Raw genomic sequence first — 20,254 nt, forward strand, 5'->3', positions numbered from 1 at the left:
CAAGACCAAGGTCATCAAGATCCACCAAGGCGTGACCTCCGGAACCATCCTCGCCATGACCAAAGGGGCCGAGGACAACCTCAACATGATCAAGATGAGAGAGCCAACATTGGACAACGTCACCAACCTCGACAAGATCCGCAACAACATCCTCAACATGAGCCAAGTGAAGCTAGTGTTCAACTCCAATGCCAACCCAATGCTATGGTTGGTCGTGGAAGACCTCCTCTACCACCTCAAGTCGCAAGAGATGAAGGCATCCGTCCTCGCCGAAGGAACATGGAAGATGAAGAGAATATGTATGGAAAGCTCAAGTTCAACATGCCCAAGTTCAAGGGTGAAGACGATGCCGAGGCCTACCTCTCATGGGCACTCAAGGTTGACAAGATCTTCCGCATCCATAACTACTCCGGTGCCAAGAAAGTAGCCATGGCCTCCCTCGAGTTTGAAGATTATGCCAACACTTGGTGGGAACAAGTTGTCACTCTTAGGGAAGAAAAGGGTGATCCTCCAATTGATACTTGGGAAGACATGAAGGAGGAGATGGAAGCTCGCTTTGTCCCTAAACACTACAAGACCGATCTCTTCAACAAGCTATAAAAGTTGAAGCAAGGCACCAAGACCGTTGAGGAATTCTTCAAGGAGATGGAGTTAACCATGATGCGAGCAAACATCCAAGAGTCCGAGAACCAATCCATCGCTAGGTTCTTCAATGGCCTCAACTACCCCATCAAGAGGATTGTGGAGTTCCAACAATACTCCAACATGGTTGAGTTGGTTCACCAAGCTTCTAAGGCCGAGCGTCAAGTGAATGAGGACATCAAGTACTCGAAGTCCAAGCAATACTTCGCCTCCAAGCTTGCCACATCAACTCCTACAACAAGTGTCAAGCCAACCGCATCCTCTACACCTTCCAAGCAACCTTCCATACAAAGTCGCATGAAGCAAACGGTATCCTCCACCGCCTCCTCTAAGGCCTCTACGGGACCCTCCAATGTCACTTGCTTCAAGTGTGGCACCCAAGGCCACAAGTCCTTTGAGTGCAAGAACACCAAGGTCATGATCACTATGGAGAATGGTGACATAGAGACTCTAAGTGAAGGTGAATATGAAGCCCTAGTGCAAGCCGCCGTTGCTAATGAGGAAGAGTATGATGAAGAAAGTGGAGAAGACCCCCTCTTATGCACACATAATCCAAGCCCTTCTCTTGTGGTCACTCGAGTGCTCACCACTCAACCCCAAGCTATGGAAGACCAAATATGCAACATCTTCCAAACGCGTGCCGGCATTGGTGGCAAGTCAATCAAGGTCATCATCGACGGTGGGAGTTGCCACAACTTGGCAAGCACCGAGCTATGTGAGAAGCTCAACCTCACGCTTCGCAAGCATCCTCATCCGTACCATGTTCAATGGTTGAGTGACAAGGGCAATGTCAAGATTCAACACACCGTCACCGTCAACTTCAAGATAGGACCCTATGAAGACACCGTCGAGTGTGATGTGGTGCCTATGACCGTGTGCCACTTGTTGCTTGGCCGCCCATGGCAATTTGACAAGAAGGCCATACATGATGGTTTCTCCAATGCATACACCTTCAAGGTCAAGGACAAGAAGTTCGAGCTTCGCCCAATGACTCCTAGCCAAATCATCGCCGACAATGCGAAGGCTTTAGCGAGGGCACAACACCACATCCACCATAGTGAGTTGAGAGGAGAGGGAGCTACCCACCAAAAAGAGAGTGAGCGCCACCACCCACTTATGAGTGAGAGAAAGAGTGTCCTCCTAACCACCAAAAGCGAGTGGAGAGAAGTGAAAGACAACCCATCCACCACCATACACTACGTGCTCATTTGCAAGGGCTTCTCGTCGGAGACTAACGACTTAACCAACATTCCTTCGTCTTTGTTGTCTCTTTTGAAGGAGTTCCAAGATGTTTTCCCCGACGAGCTACCCCATGGACTACCACCGCTTCGGGGCATCGAGCATCGCATCGACCTCATACCCGGCGCTCCACTACCAAACCGCGCCGCCTACCGCACCAACCCCGAAGACACCAAGGAGATACAACGACAAATACAAGACCTCCTCGCTAAAGGGGAAGTGGTTCGCCTACATGGGATACCGGCAAGCATTGTGTCGGATCGAGACGTCAAGTTCATGAGTTACCTATGGAAGTAGCTCATGGCGAAGTTTGGAGTGAAGCTCTTGTTCTCATCGTCCTCGCACCCTCAAACCGATGGACAAACTGAAGTGGTCAATCGAAGCCTCTCCACCCTTCTCCGCACACTTGTGAAGACAAATTTGAAGTCATGGGAAGATTGCCTACCCCATGCGGAGTTCGCCTACAATCGAGCCAAGCACTCCACAACCTCAAGGAGTCCCTTCATGATCGTCTACGGATTCGAACCTCCAACGGCACTCGACATCCTCCCACTACCTCTTCATGAAAGAACGAACATGGACTTCGACGAGCGCACCACCGCCATGAAGAAACTACATGAAGAGACAAGAGCAACCATACAAGAGCATGTATTTCGCCAAGCCAACCGCCTCAACGCCAAGAAAAAGGAACGCGTGTTTGAAGAAGGAGACCTTGTTTGGATCCACCTAAGGAAAGAAAGGTTCCCGCAAGAACGCAACTCCAAGCTCAAGCCAAGAGGAGATGGGCCTTTCAAGGTCCTCAAGCGCATCAACAACAACGCCTACGTCATCGACATACCAACATCAAAGTACTTGGTGAGCAACACCTTCAACGTCTCGGATCTTTCACCCTATCATGGAGATGAGGAGGAACAAGAGTCGAGGACGACTCTCTCCCAAGGGGTGGGAGATGATGCGGGGTGGCCTTCGGACACCTCCTCACCAAGACCAACAAGTTCCCCAAGCGGACCAATGACAAGGGCTCGAGCCAAAGCGATACATGACAAGGTGAACTCGCTCCTCACCACCCTTGACCTTAATACCCCTTTGGATGGATTGCTACCTCATGCCGACGTGCTATGTGTCATTAGGTACAAGGCGCACCAAGACCCCGGAGAGGACGAGACATCATGGTCAAGGGAAGGAGAGGAGCAGAGGAACCTGGAGACGAACATGAAGCCGAAGCCGACGTCGCCCGAAGAGCGCCAAGGAAGAGAAGGACGCTGGCCGGTCCAGAGCCCGGTCAGACCGGACCCACGACCGGACGCCCCGGCCACAGGCCCGGTCAACCGGGCGCAAACCGGGCCAACTCCCTCGTACCGGATGACGACCGGACCCAGGACCGGACTCTTCGCAGAATCCCGGTTGGCGGCCGGTCGACCGGACCCATGACCGGACAGCCCGGTCACAGGCCCGGTCAGACCGGACCCCTGACCGAACAGCCCGGTCCCAGGCCCGGTCTGACCGGACGCCCAACCGGATCCGACGGGAATACCCCACCAAACTGCCTTGACTTATCCATTCGCGTACCTGTTCGCCCTTGCTGGCTGTGCTTGCCTATTTAAGTAGCTGGGATCCCTCCTTTACTTTTCAGACTTGTTTAGAACTCAAACCTAACTTTGAGCTTAGTCTCCCTTGGGTATCATCCCTCTGTAATCAAGGCAACCCTTGTGGATGTATGGATTTGGTAGTGTGAGATTCTAGTGTTTTACACTCTCTCTCCCACTCCTTGATTCGTCCTTCCCACCGGTCTCTCCTCTCGGAATTCTACCTCGAGTCTCTTCCGGGCGGATTCTATTGGCACGGTCCATCGAGCCGTGAGGGTAAGCATCGATTGTATCGGGTTGGTGTGCGTGGATCTTCGTGTGTTCTTCGTGTGTTCTTCGTGTTCTTCGTGTTCTTCCGCCTCTCCCCCTCTTTCCCCCTTGATTCCTTGGGTCATTCGCGAGATCGGGCCACAATCGGGGTCTCAGACCACATCAGTATCGATTGTATCGGGTTGGTATGCGTTGTGTTCTTCGCGTTCTTCGTGTTCTTCCGCCTCTCCCTCTCTTTCCCCCTTTGGATCTTGGGTCATTCGCAAGATCGGGCCACACACGGGGTCTTAGACCTTAACATATGGTATCAACAGCCTTTGGTTTCCGCGAATTTGACCCCCCACCCATCCAATTTCGTCTCTAAAAATTTTCCCCAAAAATCCCCAAAAAATAGCCCTAATTTGCCTTTGGATGGATCTGCGATTTGGTTGCGTTTTGAGTGGTTTTGGTCCATGGATTTGGTGTTGAGGTGCTTGATCTACTATTTCCCCAACTTCTAGCCCCCAATTCCATCATTTTCCTTCGATTTGGGTCGATTTGGCTTGTTTTCGCTCAAGAACAGGAGAGAGAAAAACTGTGCCCCGCGAAATCCGGTCGACCGGGCGCCAACCGGGCCAGTGACCGGACAGCCTGGCGCCAGGGCCGGTCAACCGGGCGCCAGACCGGGCGCCAACCGGGCGCCAACCGGGCGCCAACCGGGCCAGAGCCCGGTCAACCGGGCTGTAGACCGGGCAGGCCGGTCCAGGGCCTGGTCAACCGGGCGCCAACCGGGCGCCACCTCCACCACCACCTCCGCCAACCACCGCCACCCTCTCCGCCGCCGGCAAGCACCGCCACCCTCCCCAAACCACCGGGGAACATCACCGCGGCCCCATAACCTCCGCCGCAACCGCAAGGGCATCGACACCACCCACCACCGGCTTACCTCCGCCACCACCGCCAAGCTACTTTGACCCTTTTCTTCGGCTAACTTGTGTTTGCTTGTTCCGGTTTGAGTGCCTTGTTTGTACAACTAATCCGCAGCTACGAAGCACGCGACGACATCCTCGGCACCCCGGACTTGCAACCGTACTCTTGACACCACCGCCATCATCGCAAGTTGTGTGTTCCGACACCGCCTAACATCTTAGGTATAACTTGCATTTCCCATGTAACCCCTCTTCTTTTGCGATCTATCCTATCGAGCATTGCTTATCTAGTGTTGCGAGACATTGCACGTGGCCCCGATTGTGAGGTGTGTGTGTAGTGTGGAGTCAAGCTTCTAAGCAAAACTCGTGTGGCAAGATAGCAAAAGCGAGCTAACGCTAACATAGTGCGAGAAAAAGCCGCCAAAACACAAAAAGAGTGCAAGTGCACCATAGAGCAAAAGTGTGCGAGTGCCATCATACATACATATACACAAAGAGTGTAAGTGCCACCAAATACAAAAAGAGGAAAAAGCTTTTAAGCAAAAGGGCAAAAAGAGAAGAGAGGCCGCGTGTGAATCTTGTTGTCTCTCATGTTGCAACCAAAGCTTTGCCTCTCCTTGTGTTAGTGTGACACCGAGCAACCTTGCTTTCGGGCTTCATACACTTTTCCGCTCATTCCTTGGTTGCACTAACCCTGCTTATCCCGTGTGTGAGTTCCATATCTTTTCCGTGTTTATAGTGATCATCGCTTTGACATTTGAATTTTTGGATTTCACCCACCCTTAACAACAAACTTGATTTCGGATTTCATCTTTTGGCTTTCCACCATACTCACCTAACACCATATTTGCTAGCTTTTGCGTGTGTCTTTGTGTGAGTGCCCGATACAATTGTTCTAACGCTCGGTTTGTTGGATCACCCCAATCTTGTCATACCACGGTAAGATTGCGAGGTAGTGTTCTTCCACTAACATACACCATATAGATACCGTCTTGCTAACATGTATAGCGACGAAGAAGATACGGAGGAGTACACGGAGCACTTCGAGGAGGATGCCTCTTCAAGCACCGCGGATGTGGAGCAACATGTGGAGCTCTACACCGACTATGGCTCCGCGAGCATCGCCAACATGACCGACATCGAGGAGCTCTACACCGACTATGGCTCCGCGAGCATCGCCAACATGGACGACATCGACGAGCTCTACATCGACACTTGCTCAACAAGCATGGACGACATGGTGGAGCACCACGACGAGGACGACATCGATCCCACCATGCATACCGCCGATGCTCCCACATACCCCTACTTGGCCAATGGAGCTACATATGAAGATCGAGGACCTCCACGATGGCATCATCATGTGGATCATCAAGAGCGTCCCCAACATATTCGGCATCGACACACTTCTCCGAGCTCCACAACGCGCCATCATGAGAGTGCCTATGCACAAGATCATCGACATCACGGACATCATATGGAGCATCAAGACCGCCCCCAACATGAGCCATCACCTAGGCAAGGCAAGGACCGTCATCGACTCACACCATCTCATGATCGTCGTCGACCACCACCACCTCATGGTCTACATCGACATCCTTCCACACATGATCTTCGACGACACCACTCAAGACATGGTGATGAGGCAAGAAGACGAGAGCCTCGACATGAAGACCTTCCTCATAAGGCGACTTCTACCTCTTGCGCCACCACCACAATGGCCCCTACCTCGTCATATGCCTATGGACTCCGATGCTACAAGTGCAAGCAACAAGGCCACCTTCCACGGGAATGTCCCAATCTCCTATGTGAGGTGTGCAAGGCCAAGGGTCACGTGGCATGGCAATGCACAACGCCAAGCGCCAAGAAGCTCTACTTCGACGAGCTCAATGCACAAGTCTCCAAGATGCCACCACTTGAGGACGACTTAGGAGGCGATGGAGTTGAGCATGGTGAGCATGGGATTCTCCCTTCACCCACGGAGGCGCATGGAGTTGAGATGGTTGAGCATGGGATTTTCCCTTCAACCAAGGAGGCGCATGGAGATGAGAAAGTCGAGCCTACTCCTATATGCTTGTTTGATGAGTTGGTACCAATCCCATGTGAGCATGAGAGCCACTTAGCCCACTTGAGCGAGAGTGATAGTGAGTTGAGTGACTTCCACCACATATGTGAGTTTGAGTGCTTCCATTTGGAGGACATGAGTGATACACAAAGTGAGTTGAGAGAGGTAGATGATAGGTCCATGGAGGACATCGCATTTGCTAACACATTAACCTCTCCCTCGTTTGTGTCTTCTTATGTTGCACTAGGTTCCACGGAGGACGAGTTCCCGCTCATGGAGACGATGTACATGGTGCATGAAGATGATGATATTTCACCATGCTTGCTCCAAGATGGACATGTCGACCACATGGATCCTCCTACTTCCACAACACCTACTTCACATGAGTCGGCCTACAAAGGTAACAACATAGGTGTTGATGATGCCATGATCCCACTAGTGGACATCATGACTTATGAGTGCATGCATGATCTTGATGATACATTTGCTACGTCACATGCTTCTTTCATATTCCCATGCGATGCTTTGCTTGATAACATTATTGATCATGTGGAAGTGAATGCTTGTGATACCATGACCATGCCATGCTATGAGAGCTTCAATTTTTCCACCATTGCTTGCAATATGTCGACCACTTGCTCTTTACCATGTATTGCTTGCAATGATAATGACAAGGATGACATTAGCTTCCGCATGCTTTGCCCAAAATGCTTACACCATTCCATGATCCTAGCATCCAAGATTGTGAACAATTGCTCTTTCTTATGCTTGGTATGCAAGAATGCTTATTTCATTGTCCACGAGTTGGCCCCCATAGCCTTCTCACTTTTTGATGATCATGAGTTACCACATGCCATGAATGCACCTTCTTGCCGTTTGCACCATCGCCATGCATTCCATACTATCTTGCTTGACACTAATGGTGATGTGCACAAGACATGGAACATCATGATGGATGATGTATTCATCTACCATGCACACACGCTTTTTGTCTTGTTTCTTCCATGTGTAGGTACACGGACGACCACTTCCACCGCCACGGTGCATGACTTGACGAGACGAGCTCTAGAGAGCTACCCCAACAAGAACGAGCTACATGATCCGACCCATGGGATTCACACCAAAGGGTATGTTCCCCAAAGCCTTCGCCCTCGTGTGTTTCCGAGTTTTCTTGTCGAACCTCTGGTTTGGTCCAATTCCTCGTCACCTCTTTTGCTTCTTATGCAACATATCTTGACATATCTTGTTGGCACAATGGTTGTTGCATCATACACTCCGAGAATCTCAAGGATCATGTCATACATGTGAGAGACACATTATGCACCTTGTGCCACATGTCACACCAAAAGTTGCTCTCCTTTGGATTTCTCATTTCATCTTTGGCAATTGCAATGGATTCTTTGACACTTGAGGATACCCATACTCGGCTCACGCCAACCATACTTTCCCAAGCTAGAAGTCTCCATAGCTTTGCCATTGCACATAACAATTTTGCCCCAAATTTTGCCGCCGATACTTGCCTTTTGATTGTTCCATTTGTGTGGGACAATGCTACACACAACATTTTTGACACCTTCCAAAGCAAACGTTTACTTGCACAAATTTTTGTCCTACCACATTTTGGATACATCGACACTCTTTTGATCACCATTTTTGCCCAATGCCTTTTGGAGAAACGACTTGATGCTTCGTTTTTGATTGAGAGCCTCTTGTTCGCCGGTCACCAAATTGGCATCCACAAGCTTTCCTTTTGCAAGTTGCTTTTCCCCTTGTTCTTCTTCGACCGAGACTTTGCCTCTCCACCACTACATGGGAGACCCGTGATGGACTACAACAAAGACGCCTGCACTACGACGAGCATCCCTAAGGACACAAGGGCACCTATACAAGTCCTTCCCGTCTACCTCATCGGTGAGGAGGAGCAAGAGTCGAGGACGACTCTTCCCCAAGGGGGGGGGGGAGATGATGCGGGGTGGCTTTTGGACACCTCCGCTTCAAGACCGACAAGTGCATCCCCGCCTATCGTCGACGCTACACCATGGCCAAGGAGTCCCCCAAGTGGACCAACAACACAAAACCCCGCCATATACGTCAAGGTGAACTCCTTCCTCTCTATGGTCGATCTCAACACCAACTTGAATGGCATGCTACCTCATGCCTATCATGATGTCTATAGGTGCCGACGTCGACAAGGACCAAGAGAGAAGGAAACCCCATGGTGCATGGAAGAAGGAAGAAGAAGAAGGGAAGAAGAGGAGAAGGAAGAGGAAGAAGAGGAGGGAGGAACAGGCCGGCCAGCCCAGAGGCCGGTCAGACCGGGCCTGCACCGGACAGGCAGGTGCAGAGGCCGGTCAGACCGGGCCACAGACCGGGCGCACCCAGGCATCGTACCGGAGGCCAACCGGACGGAAATCTGCGAGGTTTCCGGTTTGCGACCGGTCGACCGGACCCGTGACCGGACCATCCGGTCCACAGCCCGGTCAGACCGGCCCCAGGACCGGATCCGTCGGGTTTGGCCCACCAACTTGTACCTTTTCGACCCATGTTGCCTTGTATGCCTATATAAGACCCCAGCTCGCCCCCATAGCTGATTAGACAAGATTTAGGCTTAAACATGACTTTGAGCTTTGTCTCCCTAGGGCTTCATCCCCTTTGTATCAAGGCACCCCATGTTGGATGATTGGATCTATGTGAGTGAGATTCTAGTGTAGCCCACTCTCTCTCCCTCACCTACCTCCATCCTCAACACCGATCTCTCACTCCGGGATTCTACCTCGAGTCTCTCCCGTGGTGATTCTATTGGCGTGGTCCATCGAGCCACGAGGGTAAGTATCGATTGTATCGGGTTGGTGTGCGTTGTGTTCTTCGCGTTCTTCGTGTTCTTCCGCCTCTCCCTCTCTTTCCCCCTTTGATTCTTGGGTCATTCGCGAGATCGGGCCACACACGGGGTCTTAGACCTTAACATATGGTATCAGCAGCCTTTGGTTTCCGCGGATTTGACCCTCCACCCACCCAATTTCGTTTCTAGAAAATTTTCCAAAAAATAGCCCTAAATTGCCTTTGGACGGATCTGTGATTTGGTTGAGTTTTGAGTGGTTTTGCTCCATGGATCTGGTGTTGTTGTGCTTGATCTACTATTTCCCCAACTTTTAGCCTCCAATTCCATCGTTTCCCTTCGTTTTGGCCGATTTGGTTTTGGTTTGGGGAAGAACAGGAGAGAGAAAGCTCCAAATCGACGAACCCGATTTCGAACCCGGTCAACCGGCCCCCAGACCGGACCGTCCGGCGCATAACCCGGTCAACCGGCCGCAAACCGGAGCAGCCGGTCCAGAAGCCGGTCAACCGGCCCTCAGACCGGAGCAGCCGGCGCCACACCCGGTCCGACCGGACCACCGACCGGGCACACGTCTTCGACATCGACTAACACCACCGCCGTCCACCACCACCACCATCATCTCCACCATCGCAGGTATAACTTGCAGTAACCCTTGTAGTGATGAGGCCTAAGGCCACGTGTGTTGCCCGATCTCACGAATTGACCGAGGGAAAGGCGGGGGAGAGGAAGAACACGAAGAACACGGCGAAGAACACGATGAACACACGCGAACGCACGCAACACAACCCGATACAATTCGGTTTACTCCCGATAGCCCGAACCACTATCCCGATAGAATCCCTCAAGGAGAGACACGAGGTAGAATCCCCGAGAGAAAGACCGATATACGATCTATGGAGTCACACGAGTGAGAGACCGCGGTAGAATCACAAGTGCGAAACATAAATCATATAAGGAGTGCCTTGATACAACTCATAGATTTGTGTCTAAGAGAGGAGGGGGTTTCCCTAATCCCAAAGGGATGGTGGAGGCATAAGCCAAGTTCTCACTCAAGTTATGTCTTTCCTAATGAAGGGGGAGGTGGGAGCCTATATATAGTGAGCCACCAAAGGAGGGGTAGTTTAGGCATACAAAGGGATAAAGGGTTCAGATTTGATGCTCTTTGCAGTGGGGCGTCAGGGCCAGCACAGGTAGGGCGATAGGGCCGGCGCAGGTAGGGCGGCAGTGCCGTCATCCTCAGGTGTAGTGGCGGTGCGGCAGTGCCGGTCTTCCTGGCGCGTCTCCTTATCCTCGACGTTCTCTTCCATGCTTCCACGACCTCGGCCTTGAGTTCTCGAGCCTCCATGGTGTCGTCCACTTCCTCCGTACTTGGCGATGTGTTCCTATCATGGTCATATGAAGGAGGATGAAGTAGCATACCATTCATGAGAGACAATTGTAGGCACGCATAAAGGAGAAGATTCACCTTTGCGTGACGTGTCGACGTTGACGCACATGATGCGGTGGAGACCGAAGGTCGCCCCGTATCATCTCCCCCCACTTGAAAAAGAGTCGTCCTCGACGATGGGTCTTTGTGAACGTGTAGAGGAGGTAGATGACACCAACGCTTGAATGTCCCTTCACTTGTCAAGGGCCCTATCAATAGCACAAGAAAAGCAAAGGAACAATCAAAGCGTAGCCAAAGTTCAATGGATTTAGCAAGAGAGCGCAAGTAGAAGGAGGTCACCTTATCTAAATGCCGGTGTGCTCTCATCGAGAGATCTTGTGTAGTTGATGTATGTGGGCAAAACCACTTATTGGAGCTCACTTGTATCATGCTCTCAAGAGCTCGTTTGGTCAACTCGTGCTCAATCGAGGTTGACCGTGTCTTCCGTGTACTTACACACACAATAGGCAAAGCAAAGAACGTGTGTGCATGGTATATGAACACATCATCCATCATGATGGTCCATTTCTTTTGCACATCACCATTAGCATTAAGCAATTTATCATAGTAGATGTGGTGAATATGTGGAGTAAACATGGGAACATGCTCAACATGGATATATGCAAAGTCTCCAAAATTTGAGAGAGCTATGGGGGCAATCTCATTCACAAGGATATTAACATCATTGCAAACCAAGCATTGGAAAGAGAAAGTATTCAATATTTTGGTTGCACTAATGGGAGAATATTGCAAGCATGTAGCACAAAACATGTTTAAATTTTCATCATTGTTGTTGACAAACCTAGGGAAAGAGCAATTGTTCGGCAAGGTTGTCACAACACAAGCATCAATGGCAACATTGCAAGCAATACATGGGAAAGAGGAATTGTTCAACATATTGCAAGCAATAGGAGAGAAAGTGAAACTCTCATAGCATGGCATGGTGATATTATCATAAGCAACTAATTCCACATGATCAACAATAGTTGTATCACAAGTATCACATGGGAAGGTGAAAGAAGCATATGTCATAGCAATAGGATCATCAAGATCATGCATGCACTCATAAGTCATCATGTCCACTAGTGGGATCATGGCATCATCAACACCCATATAGGTACCTTTGTAGTCCCGCTCATATGAGGTAGGTGTTGTGGAAGTGGTAGGCTTCATGTGGCCTCCATGTTCATCTTCAAGCAAGCATGGTGTGATATCATCATCTTCATGCACCATGTACATCTTCTCCATGATCGGTGTCTCGTCATCCATGGAACCTAAGGAAACATAAGAAAACACACTAGTGGTAGAGGGTAAGTCGTGAGAAATCGAAATGGCCTCGCATGACCTATCAACTACCACTCTCATCTCACTTGGTGTATCACTCATGCCCTCGAAGTGGAGGCACTCATCAAGCTCACATATAGTGGAGTCACTCGTCTCACATATAGTGGAGTCGCTCATCTCACATATAGTGGAGTCCCTCATCTCCATGGCAATGACGTCGTCGATGTCCGAGCAACCTAGCAAAGAGGAAGACAACACAAGAGGAGTAGAGGTTAAGTTGTTAGAAATCGAAACATCCTCACTCGACTCATGGGGTGTATCACTCTTGTTCTCAAGGTGTTTGAAGTATGCGTTGCACTCGGCTTTTTCTTTGGGTGTCATTTGGGCTTCTCGAGCATCTAGCTCGGCGAAGTATGCTCTCATCTCGGATTGTTCTTGTGGGGTCATCATGTATATCTCACTAGGAAGGTGTATATGTATGTGGTGAAAGGAAATCTACACAAGTATCTCACCTATCAAGAAAGTATCGAGACAAATGGTTGAAGTCAAGAGCAAAGTCAAAATGTATCGGGGTTACTCACACACACACTCAAAGCACACGCAAAAGGCTAAGAACTCTATATGTGGTGGGTATGTAGTGGATAGCAAACGAAAAAGACCAACGAAAAAGTCTATTGTCAAATGTGGGTAAGATCCAAAGTCAAATGTCAAGAGTGGTGATCTATGTCAAGGAAACACGGAAACACACACAAAGGAGAACAATGGGGTTAGCGCGACCAAGGAAGTGAGCTAAGTAACAAGATGGTCCTAACGAAGACTATAAGCTCGCTGTCACGCCAACACAAGAAAGACCGTAGCTTGGTTGCATATGAGAGAAGCAACAAGATTTGCACAAGATGCCACTCTTCTCTTTTCTCTCTTAGTGCTCACAAACTTTGCACTCCTTTGTATCGGTGGACACACACTCTCTTTTTCTATTCCTTTTTCTTTTTCTCTTTTTTTCACTTTTTTTTCTATGCTTAGAAGCTTTATTTTTCTCTATGTCACCTTTTTCTTCTTTTGTGTATCTTTCTCACCGAGCTTGCTTCGGAGCTTTGCTCAACACAACGCACACACACACCCTCTCACGGTCGTGACACTTGTGCAATGCTTCGCAACACTCGGAAAGCCACTCTCAATGGAATAGGTACAGAAAGAAAGAAACGGGGCTACAAGGGGAGGCAAGTTATACCTATTGATGTTAGGCGGTGTCAAGCACACGAACTTGCGATGGCGAAGTGGTGGTGTCGATGACGATGGCGAAGTTGCGCCGGAATCCGGGGTGCCAACGGTGTCGTCGCGGTGTTGATGTAGGCGCGGAAGCGGGATAGACAACCGATGCACTCCAAATCGGAAACCGAGCAAAATAAGTCAATGCCCGAAAAGTTGGGTCGAAACGAGCGTTCAAAAGTTGGGCTCCAAAAATCGCCAAAAATTAAAGATAGGCTATGTAGAGTATTTGGGGGATGCTGTTAAAATTTGGAGTCAAACGAGCTCCGGAAAGTTGTCAAGACTTGGGGCAAAAAGCTGTGTCAAAACTGGGCGAAACTGTGTCAAAACACACACGAGCCGGCAGTGCCGGAGTGTAACGGCCGGTAGTGCCGGAGCGAGCAGGCCGGTAGTGCCGGGGACGCAGCACGGCAGTGCCGGCAGATGAAATCGAGCGCGGGCGTTGGGAGCTGAGCAGTGGAGATGCTTGCGCGTGGGCTGGACTGAGGAACTTGGAGCCTGGACGAGGAGCGAGCGGAGAGCTGGGTGGCGCTGGTGGCTGGGCCTGAGCGGGAGCGGTAGGAGATGGAGTGGAGGCGGCTTTGAGCGCGCCGGCGTGCTAGCGCGTGCGCAGCAGCAGCCGTCGGGGCGGACCAAGGCGTGGCTGGTGGCGGCCGCGTGGGCTTGCTGGGCCAGGGCGAGGCGGCTGGCGGGGCCTGCGCGCGAGCGGCCGACGATGTGGTGGCGATGCTGCTCTGTTGCTGGGCCAGGGCGAGGCGGCTGGCGGGGCCTGCGCGCGAGCGGCCGACGATGTGGTGGCGATGCTGCTCTGCTGCTCTGTTACCAGTGAGGCTGGCGGCGCGGTGTGCCAGGAGCGGCAGCAGCTGGATCGAGCGGATGGTGCTGCCACGCGATGGTCAACGCGCGGGCGGGGAGGGACGGCTCTATCTGTTGCTCGTCGTGAAGAACAGCAACGAAGAACAACTCGAAAAAGAGGCTCCAAATCCTCAGATTTCTCGCGATTTTGGATGAATTGGAGCACGAAAATTGGGGAAGATGTAGATCAACACAAGAGACAACAGATCCATGGACCAAAACCACAAAAAACGCAACAAATTCGGAGATCAATTTTCGAGCTATTTTTTGGGGAAATTTTTTGGAAAAAAAAAAATTTTGGGCGAAAATTGGAGAGATTTGTGGTCAAATTCGTGGCAACCTTTGCTCTGGTACCATATGATGAGGCCTAAGGCCACGTGTGTTGCCCGATCTCACGAATTGACCGAGGGAAAGGCGGGGGAGAGGAAGAACACGAAGAACACGGCGAAGAACACGATGAACACACGCGAACGCACGCAACACAACCCGATACAATTCGGTTTACTCCCGATAGCCCGAACCACTATCCCGATAGAATCCCTCAAGGAGAGACACGAGGTAGAATCCCCGAGAGAAAGACCGATATACGATCTATGGAGTCACACGAGTGAGAGACCGCGGTAGAATCACAAGTGCGAAAGATAAATCATATAAGGAGTGCCTTGATACAACTCATAGATTTGTGTCTAAGAGAGGAGGGGGTTTCCCTAATCCCAAAGGGATGGTGGAGGCATAAGCCAAGTTCTCACTCAAGTTATGTCTTTCCTAATGAAGGGGGAGGTGGGAGCCTATATATAGTGAGCCACCAAAGGAGGGGTAGTTTAGGCATACAAAGGGATAAAGGGTTCAGATTTGATGCTCTTTGCAGTGGGGCGTCAGGGCCAGCACAGGTAGGGCGATAGGGCCGGCGCAGGTAGGGCGGCAGTGCCGTCATCCTCAGGCGTAGTGGCGGTGCGGCAGTGCCGGTCTTCCTGGCGCGTCTCCTTATCCTCGACGTTCTCTTCCATGCTTCCACGACCTCGGCCTTGAGTTCTCGAGCCTCCATGGTGTCGTCCACTTCCTTCGTACTTGGCGATGTGTTCCTATCATGGTCATATGAAGGAGGATGAAGTAGCATACCATTCATGAGAGACAATTGTAGGCACGCATAAAGGAGAAGATTCACCTTTGCGTGACGTGTCGACGTTGACGCACATGATGCGGTGGAGACCGAAGGTCGCCCCGTATCATGTAGCCCTCTTCTTTTTGCGATCTATCCCACGAGCGAAGCTTTTCGAGTGTTGCGAAACATCGCACGAGGTCCCGACCGTGAGGGTGTGCGTTGTGTGAGTAAAGCTCATAAGTGGAGCTCGTGAGTGGCCAGCAAAAGAGTAAGAGCATAGCGTGCTAGTAAAAAAAAAAAAAAAAGAGAAAAGCAAAGTGCAAAGTGCCACCGATACAAAAAAAGAGTGAAAAGCTTTTAAGCAAGCAAGAGAGATAGAGAAGAGAGACCTCGTGCGAATCTTGGTGTTTCTACTCTATGCAACCTAGCTTCGATCTCTTCTTGCGTTAGTTTGACATTGAGCACCCTTGCTTTGGGGTTTTTCATTTTTCCGCTCGTTCCTTGGTCGCACTAACCCCGCTTATCCCGTGTGTGAGTTCCATATCTTTTCCGTGTTTATAGTGATCATCGCTTTGACATTTGAGTTTTTGGATCTTACCCACTCTTAACAACAAACTTGATTTCGGATTTCATCTTTTGGCTTTCCACCACACTCACCTAACACCATAGTTGCTAGCTTTTGCGTGTGTCTTTGTGTGAGTGCCCGATACAATTGTTCTAACTCTCGGTTTGTTGGATCACCCCAATCTTGTCATACCACGGTAAGATTGCGAGGTAGTGTTCTTCCACTAACATACACCATATACATATTGTCGTGCTAACATGGATAGTGAAGAAGAAGATACGGAGGAGTACACGGAGCACTTCGAGGAGGATACCTCTTCAAGCACCGCGGATGTGGAGGAACATGTGGAGCTCTACACCGACTATGGCTCCGCAAGCATCGCCAACATGACCGACATCGAGGAGCTCTACACCGACTATGGCTCCGCGAGCATCGCCAACATGGACGACATCGACGAGCTCTACATCGACACTTGCTCAACAAGCATGGACGACATGGTGGAGCACCATCACGAGGACGACATCGACCCCACCATGTCCACCGCCGATGCTCCCACATACCCCTACTTGGCTAATGGAGCTACATATGAAGATCGAGGACCTCCACGATGGCATCATCATGTGGATCATCAAGAGCGTCCCCAACATATTCGGCATCGACACACTTCTCCAAGCTCCACAAGGCGCCATCGTGAGAGTGCCTATGCACAAGATCATCGACATCACGGACATCATATGGAGCATCAAGAGCACCCCCAACATGAGCCATCAACTAGGCAAGGCAAGGACCGTCATCGACTCACACCATCTCATGATCGTCGTCGACCACCACCACCTCATGGTCTACATCGACATCCTTCCACACATGATCTTCGACGACACCACTCAAGACATGGTGATGAGGCAAGAAGACGAGAGCCTCGACATGAAGACCTTCCTCATAAGGCGACTTCTACCTCTTGCGCAACCACCACAATGGCCCCTACCTCGTCATATGCCTATGGACTACGATGCTACAAGTGCAAGCAACAAGGCCACCTTCCACGGGAATGTCCCAATCTCCTATGTGAGGTGTGCAAGGCCAAGGGTCACGTGGCATGGCAATGCACAACGCCAAGCGCCAAGAAGCTCTACTTCGACGAGCTCAATCCACAAGTCTCCAAGATGCCACCACTTGAGGACGACTTAGGAGGCGATGGAGTTGAGCATGGTGAGCATGGGATTCTCCCTTCACCTATGGAGGCGCATGGAGTTGATATGGTTGAGCATGGGAAGTTCCCTTCAACTAAGGAGGCGCATGGAGATGGGCAAGTCGAACCTACTCCTACATGCTTGTTTGATGAGTTGGTACCAACCCCATGTGAGCATGAGAGCCACTTAGCCCACTTGAGCGAGAGTGATAGTGAGTTGAGTGACTTCCACCCCATATGTGAGTTTGAGTGCTTCCATTTGGAGGACATGAGTGATACACAAAGTGAGTTGAGAGAGGTAGATGATAGGTCCATGGAGGACATCGCATTTGCTAACACATTAACCTCTCCCTCGCTTGTGTCTTCTTATGTTGCACTAGGTTCCACGGAGGACGAGTTCCCGCTCATGGAGACGATGTACATGGTGCATGAAGATAATGACATCTCACCATGCTTGCTCCAAGATGAACATGGCGACCACATGGATCCTCCTACTTCCACAACACCTACTTCACATGAGTCGACCTACAAAGGTAACAACATAGGTGTTGATGATGCCATGATCCCGCTAGTGGACATGATGACTAATGAGTGCATGCATGATCTTGATGATACATTTGCTACGTCACTTGATTCTTTCATATTCCCATGTGATGCTTTGCTTGCTAACATTGTTGACCATGTGGAATTGATTGATTGTGATAACATGAAGATGCCATGCTATGAGAGTTTCATATTTGCTCCGCTTGCTTGCAATGATAATGATTATACTCATGCTTGTGTTGTGACACCCTTGATGAACACTTGCTCTTTCCATAGGGTTGTCGACAACAATGATGACATTAGCTTTCACATGCTTTGCCCAAAATGTTTACACCATTCCATGATCCTTGCATCCAAGATTGTGAACAATTGCTCTTTCTTATGCTTGGAATGCAAGAATGCTTATTTTATTGTTCACGAGATGGCCCCCATAGCCTTCTCAATTTTTGATGATCATGAGTTACCACATGCCATGAATGCACCTTCTTGCCATATGCACCATCGCCATGCATTTCATACTATCTTGCTTGACACTAATGGTGATGTGCACAAGACATGGAACATCATGATGGATGATGTTTTCATCTACCATGCACACACGCTTTTTGTCTTGTTTCTTCCATGTGTAGCCACAAGGACGACAACTTCCACCGCCACGGAGCATGAGCTCACGAAACACGCAATTGAGAGCTACCCCATCAAGGACCTAACCCGCGGGAATCACACCAAAGGGTATGTTCCCACAAGCCTTCGCCCTCATGTGTTTCCGACTTGGTTTGTTGAGCTTTCGGTTTGGTCCAATTCCTCGTCACCTCTTTTGCTTCTTATGCAACATATGTTGAAACATCTTGTTGGCACAATGGTTGTTGTATGTATTGATGCTTTCATCATACACTCCGAGAATCTCAAGGACCATGTCATACATGTGAGAGACACCATATGCATCTTGTGCCACAAGTTACACAAAAAGTTGCCCTTCTTTGGATTTCTCATTTTATCTATGGCAATTGAAATTGATTCTTTGACACTTGCGGATACCCATACTTGGCTCACGCCAACCATACTTTCCCAAGCTAGAAGTCTCCATGGCTTTGCCATTGCACATAACAATTTTGCCCCAAATTTTGCCGCCGATACTCGCCTTTTGATTGTTCCATTTGAGTGGGACAATACGACATATCACATTTTTGCCACTTTACATGCACAAACTTTTGCCCCACCAAATTTTGGACACATCGACACTCTTTCGAATACCATTTTTGCCACATGCCACTTGGAGAAACGACTTGATGCTTCGTATTTGATTGAGACCCGTTATACATCGACACTCTTGTTCGCCGGTCACCAAATTGGCATCCACAAGCTTTCCTTTTGCAAGTTGCTTTTCCCCTTGTTCTTCTTCGACCGAGACTTGGCCCCTCCACCACTACATGGGAGACCCGTTATGGACTACAACAAAGACGCCTGCACTACGACGAGCTTCCCTAAGGACACAAGGGCACCTATACAAGTCCTTCCCGTCTACCTCATCGGTGAGGAGGAGCAAGAGTCGAGGACGACTCTTCCCCAAGGGGGGGGAGATGATGCGGGGTGGCTTTTGGACACCTCCGCTTCAAGACCGACAAGTGCATCCCCGCCTATCGTCGACGCTACACCATTGCCAAGGAGTCCCCCAAGTGGACCAACAACACAAAACCCCTCCATATATGTCAAGGTGAACTCCTTCCTCTCTATGGTCGATCTCAACACCCATGTGAACGGTATGCTACCTCATGCCTATCATCATGATATATATAGGTACCGACATCGACAAGAACCAAGAGAGAAGGAACCCCCATGGTGCAAGGAAGAAGGAAGAAGAAGAAGGAAAGAAGAGGAGAAGGAAGAGGAAGAAGAAGAGGGAGGAAGAGGCCCTGCCGGCCCAAAGGCCGGTCAGACCGGGCCACAGACCAGGCAGCCTGGCGCAGAGGCCGGTCAGACCGGGCCACAGACCGGGCAGGCTGGCACAAAGGCCGGTCAGACCGGGCCACAGACCGGACGGAGATTTCGACATTTCCGGTTACAGCACCCGATCAACCGGCCCCACGACCGGACCGGCCGGCCCCAGGCCCGGTCAGACCGGCCCCTTGACCGGATTTCACGGGTTTGGCCCACCAACTTGTACCTTTTCGACCCATGTTGCCTTGTATGCCTATATAAGACCCCAGCTCGCCCCCATAGCTGGTTAGACAAGATTTAGGCTTAAACATGACTTTGAGCTTTGTCTCCCTAGGGTTTCATCCCCTTTGTATCAAGGCACCCCATGTTGGATGATTGGATCTATGTGAGTGAGATTCTAGTGTAGCCCACTCTCTCTCCCTCACCTACCTCCATCCTCAACATCGATCTCTCACTCCGGGATTCTACCTCGAGTCTCTCCCGTGGTGATTCTATTGGCGTGGTCCATCGAGCCACGAGGGTAAGTATCGATTGTAT

This window comes from Lolium perenne, chromosome 5 (assembly GCF_019359855.2).
Source record: "Lolium perenne isolate Kyuss_39 chromosome 5, Kyuss_2.0, whole genome shotgun sequence".
Classification (NCBI taxonomy): domain Eukaryota; kingdom Viridiplantae; phylum Streptophyta; class Magnoliopsida; order Poales; family Poaceae; genus Lolium; species Lolium perenne.